General features: G+C 43.3%; 1 protein-coding gene across 1 annotated transcript in view; it reads right to left on the bottom strand.

Moving 5' to 3' along the window:
• Window positions 1-7,500, bottom strand: part of LOC121845599 — a 34,494-nt gene that overhangs the window by 11,026 nt on the left and 15,968 nt on the right. The gene's annotated exons all lie outside the window — the stretch shown is intronic.

Below are 7,500 nucleotides of genomic sequence, written 5' to 3'. Positions count from 1 at the left end.
AACTCTAGATCACATCTACTCCACACAGACAAAACTCTAGATCACCTCTACTCCACACAGACAAAACTCTAGATCACCTCTACTCCACGAAGACAAAACTCTAGATCACATCTACTCCACACATAGACAAAACTCGAGATCACATCTACTCCACACATAGACAAAACTCTAGATCACATCTACTCCACACAGACAAAACTCTAGATCACCTCTACTCCACACATAGACAAAACTCTAGATCACCTCTACTCCACACATAGACAAAACTCTAGATCACATCTACTCCACACATAGACAAAACTCTAGATCACATCTACTCCACACATAGACAAAACTCTAGATCACCTCTACTCCACACAGACAAAACTCTAGATCACATCTACTCCACACAGACAAAACTCTAGATCACCTCTACTCCACACATAGACAAAACTCTGACAAAACTCCACACATAGACAAAACTCTAGATCACCTCTACTCCACACAAAGACAAAACTCTAGATCACATCTACTCCACACATAGACAAAACTCTGGATCACATCTACTCCAAACATAGACAAAACTCTAGATCACCTCTACTCCACACATAGACAAAACTCTAGATCACAAAAACATAGACAAAACTCTAGATCACCTCTACTCCACACAGACAAAACTCTAGATCACCTCTACTCCACAGACAAAACTCTAGATCACCTCTACTCCACACAGACAAAACACTAGATCACCTCTAACACGTAGACAAAACTCTAGATCACCTCTACTCCACACATAGACAAAACTCTAGATCACCTCTACTCCACATAGACAAAACTCTAGATCACCTCTAATCCACACAGACAAAACTCTAGATCACCTCTACTCCACACATAGACAAAACTCTAGATCACCTCTACTCCACACATAGACAAAACTCTAGATCACCTCTACTCCACACAGACAAAACTCTAGATCACCTCTACTCCACACATAGACAAAACTCTAGATCACCTCTAATCCACACAGACAAAACTCTAGATCACCTCTACTCCACACATAGACAAAACTCTAGATCACCTCTACTCCACACAGACAAAACTCTAGATCACCTCTAACACAGACAAAACTCTAGATCACCTCTACTCCACACAGACAAAACTCTAGATCACCTCTACTCCACACAGACAAAACTCTAGATCACCTCTACACACAGACAAAACTAGATCAAACACATAGACAAAACTCTAGATCACCTCTACTCCACACATAGACAAAACTCTAGATCACATCTACTCCACACATAGACAAAACTCTAGATCACATCTACTCCACACATAGACAAAACTCTAGATCACCTCTACTCCACACATAGACAAAACTCTGGATCACAATTACTCCACACAGACAAAACTCTAGATCACCTCTACTCCACACATAGACAAAACTCTAGATCACATCTACTCCACACATAGACAAAACTCTAGATCACATCTACTCCAAACATAGACAAAACTCTAGATCACATCTACTCCAAACATAGACAAAACTCAGATCACCTCTACTCCACACAGACAAAACACTAGATCACCTCTACTCCACACGTAGACAAAACTCTAGATCACCTCTACTCCACACATAGACAAAACTCTAGATCACCTCTAATCCACACAGACAAAACTCTAGATCACCTCTAATCCACACAGACAAAACTCTAGATCACCTCTACACATAGACAAAACTCTAGATCACCTCTACTCCACACAACAAAACTCTAGATCACTCTAGACACAGACAAAACTCTAGATCATCTACTCCACACATAGACAAAACTCTAGATCACCTCTACTCCACACAGACAAAACTCTAGATCACCTCTACTCCACACATAGACAAAACTCTAGATCACAATCTACTCCACACATAGACAAAACTCTAGATCACCTCTACTCCACACATAGACAAAACTCTAGATCACTCTACTCCACATCGTCAAAACTCACCCTCTACTCCACACAGACAAAACTCTAGATCACCTCTACTCCACACATAGACAAAACTCTAGATCACCTCTACTCCACACATAGACAAAACTCTAGATCACCTCTACTCCACACATAGACAAAACTCTAGATCACAATCTACTCCACACATAGACAAAACTCTAGATCACCTCTACTCCACACAGACAAAACTCTAGATCACCTCTACTCCACACAGACAAAACTCTAGATCACCTCTACTCCACACATAGACAAAACTCTGGATCACAATTACTCCACACATAGACAAAACTCTAGATCACCTCTACTCCACACAAAGACAAAACTCTAGATCACATCTACTCCACACATAGACAAAACTCTAGATCACCTCTACTCCACACATAGACAAAACTCTAGATCACATCTACTCCACACATAGACAAAACTCTAGATCACCTCTACTCCACACATAGACAAAACTCTAGATCACCTCTACTCCACACAGACAAAACTCTATCACCTCTACTCCACACAGACAAAACTCTAGATCACCTCTACTCCACACATAGACAAAACTCTAGATCACCTCTACTCCACACAGACAAAACTCTAGATCACCTCTACTCCACACATAGACAAAACTCTAGATCACATCTACTCCACACATAGACAAAACTCTAGATCACCTCTACTCCACACAGACAAAACTCTAGATCACCTCTACTCCACACAGACAAAACTCTAGATCACCTCTACTCCACACAGACAAAACTCTAGATCACCTCTACTCCACACAGACAAAACTCTAGATCACCTCTAGACAAAACTCTAGATCACCTCTACTCCACACAGACAAAACTCTAGATCACCTCTACTCCACACATAGACAAAACTCTAGATCACCTCTACTCCACACAGACAAAACTCTAGATCACCTCTACTCCACACATAGACAAAACTCTAGATCACCTCTACTCCACACATAGACAAAACTCTAGATCACCTCTAATCCACACAGACAAAACTCTCGATCACCTCTACTCCACACATAGACAAAACTCTAGATCACCTCTACTCCACACATAGACAAAACTCTAGATCACCTCTACTCCACACAGACAAAACTCTAGATCACCTACTCCACACAGACAAAACTCTAGATCACCTCTACTCCACACAGACAAAACTCTAGATCACCTCTACTCCACACATAGACAAAACTCTAGATCACCTCTACTCCACACAGACAAAACTCTAGATCACCTCTACTCCACACAGACAAAACTCTAGATCACCTCTACTCCACACAGACAAAACTCTAGATCACCTCTACTCCACACATAGACAAAACTCTTGATCACCTCTACTCCACACAGACAAAACTCTTGATCACCTCTACTCCACACAGACAAAACTCTTGATCACCTCTACTCTACACATAGACACATATTGTTTTATTTAACGAGGCAAGTCAGTTAAGAAAACAAATTCTTATTTTCAATGACGGCCTACCGGGGAACAGTGGGTTTACTGGCTGTTCAGGGGGCAGAACGACAGAGATTTACCTTGTCAGCTCGTGGCTTTGAACTTGCAACCTTCTGGTTACTAGTCCAACGCTCTAACCACTAGGCTACCCTGCCGCATATAAAACTCTAGATCACCTCTACTCTACACACATCTAAAACTCTATATCACCTCTACTCCACACAGAGTCACAGACAAAACTCTAATCACCTCTACTCCACACAGTCACAGACAAAACTCTAATCACCTCTACTCCACACACAGAGACACATAAAACTCTAGATCACCTCTACTCCACACACAGAGACACATACAAGGCTCTCCCTCCCTTAGGCAAATCAGACCACAATTCTATCCTCCTGATTCCTGCTTATAAGCAAAAACTGAAACAGGAAGTACCAGTGACACACTCAATATGGAAGTTGTTAGATGAAGAATGATGCTAAACCACAGGACTGTTTTGCGAACACAGACTGGAATGTGTTCTACGATTCAGTAGTATCTAACAACATATCCCAACCAAAAGCCATGATTTACAGGCAACATCTGCACTGAGCTAAAAAGCTGCTGCTTTCAAGGAGCTAAGAAATCCCGCTACGACCTCCGACGAATCAAACAGGCAAATCGTCAATACAGGACAATACAGGACCAAGATGGAATCCTACTACGCCAGCTCTGGCACTAGTAGGATGTGGCAGGGCTTGCAAAATATCACGGATTACAAAGGGAAATCTAGCCACAAGCTGCCCAGTGACGCGAGCCTACCAGATGAGCTAAATGCCTTCTATGCTCACTTCTACACTGAACCATGCATAAGAGCACCAGCAGTTCAGGATCAACTGTGTGATCACGCTCTCCATAGCCGATGTGAGTAAGACCTTTAAACAGGTTAACATTCACAAGGCCACAGGGCCAGACAGATTACCAGGACGGGTACTCAGAGCGCTGACCAGCTGGCAAGTGTCTTCACTGCCATTTTCAACATCTCCCTGACCCAGTCTATAATGCCTACATGTTTAAAGCAGATCACCCTACTCCATGTGCCCAAGAACACCAAGGTAACCTGTGCAACTGGATCCTGGACTTCCTGACAGGCCGCTCCAAGGCAGTGAGGATAGGCAACACATCCACCATGTTGACCCTCAACACGGGGCCCCCCAGGGGTGCGTGCTTAGTCCCACCCTGTACTCCCACAACTGTGTAGCCACAGATAGGCCTGATCACCGACCCATAAGTTGAATAAAACAATAAAATAACAAAACTCATATTTTCAGAATACTAAAATAATTGACAAACAATATCTCATGATCTGCAGCAATCGTTTGTAACTTACGCAGGGAGTCTGGAAGCACAAGCTGAGTTTAATAGTAGACAACATAAAGAAAATGTAAAACAGGAGCAGCGTACTGAACATAACTGAAAATCAATACTTCCTGATGACTGAGGCTACAGAGGGCTATATGAAGGGAGAGTAATCAGGGTGGTGATTTGTCCCTCAGATCCTCATAAAGTTCTGCAGCTGTTTTACACGGACTAGGACAAGTTATAGTTACTCACTGTGTATTTGTTCATTGTGTCATTGTTGGGAAAGGACCCCGTCAGTCAGCATGTCACTGTTAGTCTACACCTGTTGTTTACACAGCATGTGACAAATACAATTAGATTTTTATTTATTTAACCTTTATTTTAACTAGGCAAGTCAGTTAAGAACAAATTCTTATTTACAATTATTGTTCTTATTTAAAGTTTACAATGATTTGATTGAGTTGAGAATTGAGGATTCACAGTTAAGTAACAACTCCTACTCTTCCTGAGCTTGAAGAGATTAACTGACTTTTCAGAGAGAGAGATAATCAACACTGTGCAAACACAGCACTACCCCTGTCAGAGAAGATGACTACTGCCTGTCAGAGAAGATGACTACTGCCTGTCAGAGAAGATGACTACTACCTGTCAGAGAAGATGACTACTGCCTGTCAGAGAAGATGACTACTGCCTGTCAGAGAAGATGACTACTACCTGTCAGAGAAGATGACTACTACCTGTCAGAGAAGATGACTACCTGTCAGAGAAGATGACTGTGTCAGAGAAGATGACTACTACCTGTCAGAGAAGATGACTACTGCCTGTCAGAGAAGATGACTACTGCCTGTCAGAGAAGATGACTACTACCTGTCAGAGAAGATGACTACTGCCTGTCAGAGAAGATGACTACTACCTGTCAGAGAAGATGACTACTGCCTGTCAGAGAAGATGACTACTGCCTGTCAGAGAAGATGACTACTGCCTGTCAGAGAAGATGACTACTGCCTGTCAGAGAAGATGACTACTGCCTGTCAGAGAAGATGACTACTGCCTGTCAGAAAGATGACTACTACCTGTCAGAGAAGATGACTACTGCCTGTCAGAGAAGATGACTACTGCCTGTCAGAGAAGATGACTACTGCCTGTCAGAGAAGATGACTACTGCCTGTCAGAGAAGATGACTACTGCCTGTCAGAGAAGATGACTACTGCCTGTCAGAGAAGATGACTACTGCCTGTCAGAGAAGATGACTACTACCTGTCAGAGAAGATGACTACTGCCTGTCAGAGAAGATGACTACTGCCTGTCAGAGAAGATGACTACTGCCTGTCAGAGAAGATGACTACTGCCTGTCAGAAGATGACTACTGCCTGTCAGAGAAGATGACTACTACCTGTCAGAGAAGATGACTACTGCCTGTCAGAGAAGATGACTACTGCCTGTCAGAGAAGATGACTACTGCCTGTCAGAGAAGATGACTACTGCCTGTCAGAGAAGATGACTACTGCCTGTCAGAGAAGATGACTACTGCCTGTCAGAGAAGATGACTACTGCCTGTCAGAGAAGATGACTACTACCTGTCAGAGAAGATGACTACTGCCTGTCAGAGAAATGACTACTGCCTGTCAGAGAAGATGACTACTGCCTGTCAGAGAAGATGACTACTACCTGTCAGAGAAGATGACTACTGCCTGCCAGAGAAGCTGACTACTACCTGTCAGAGAAGATGACTACTGCCTGTCAGAGAAGATGACTACTGCCTGTCAGAGAAGATGACTACTGCCTGTCAGAGAAGATGACTACTGCCTGCCAGAGAAGCTGACTACTGCCTGTCAGAGAAGATGACTACTGCCTGTCAGAGAAGATGACTACTGCCTGTCAGAGAAGATGACTACTGCCTGTCAGAGAAGATGACTACTGCCTGTCAGAGAAGATGACTACTGCCTGTCAGAGAAGATGACTACTACCTGTCAGAGAAGATGACTACTCAGAGAAGATGACTACTGTCAGAGAAGATGACTACTGCCTGTCAGAGATGACTACTACCTGAGAGAAGATGACTACTGCCTGTCAGAGAAGATGACTACTGCCTGTCAGAGAAGATGACTACTGCCTGTCAGAGAAGATGACTACTGCCTGTCAGAGAAGATGACTACTGCCTGTCAGAGAAGATGACTACTGCCTGTCAGAGAAGATGACTACTGCCTGTCAGAGAAGATGACTACTACCTGTCAGAGAAGATGACTACTGCCTGTCAGAGAAGATGACTACTGCCTGTCAGAGAAGATGAATACTGCCTGTCAGAGAAGATGACTACTGCCTGTCAGAGAAGATGACTACTGTCTGTCAGAGAAGATGACTACTGCCTGTCAGAGAAGATGACTACTGCCTGTCAGAGAAGATGACTACTGCCTGTCAGAGAAGATGACTACTGCCTGTCAGAGAAGATGACTACTGCCTGTCAGAGAAGATGACTACTGCCTGTCAGAGAAGATGACTACTGTCACCTGTCAGAGAAGATGACTACTGCCTGTCAGAGAAGATGACTACTGCCTGTCAGAGAAGATGACTACTGCCTGTCAGAGAAGATGACTACTGCCTGTCAGAGAAGATGACTACTGCCTGTCAGAGAAGATGACTACTGCCTGTCAGAGAAGATGACTACTGCCTGTCAGAGAAGATGACTACTGCCTGTCAGAGAAGATGACT

This window comes from Oncorhynchus tshawytscha, unplaced genomic scaffold, assembly GCF_018296145.1.
Source record: "Oncorhynchus tshawytscha isolate Ot180627B unplaced genomic scaffold, Otsh_v2.0 Un_scaffold_4286_pilon_pilon, whole genome shotgun sequence".
NCBI lineage: Eukaryota > Metazoa > Chordata > Actinopteri > Salmoniformes > Salmonidae > Oncorhynchus > Oncorhynchus tshawytscha.
Note: the sequence above shows the minus strand (reverse complement) of the source record. Positions and strands in the feature narration are given on the sequence as shown.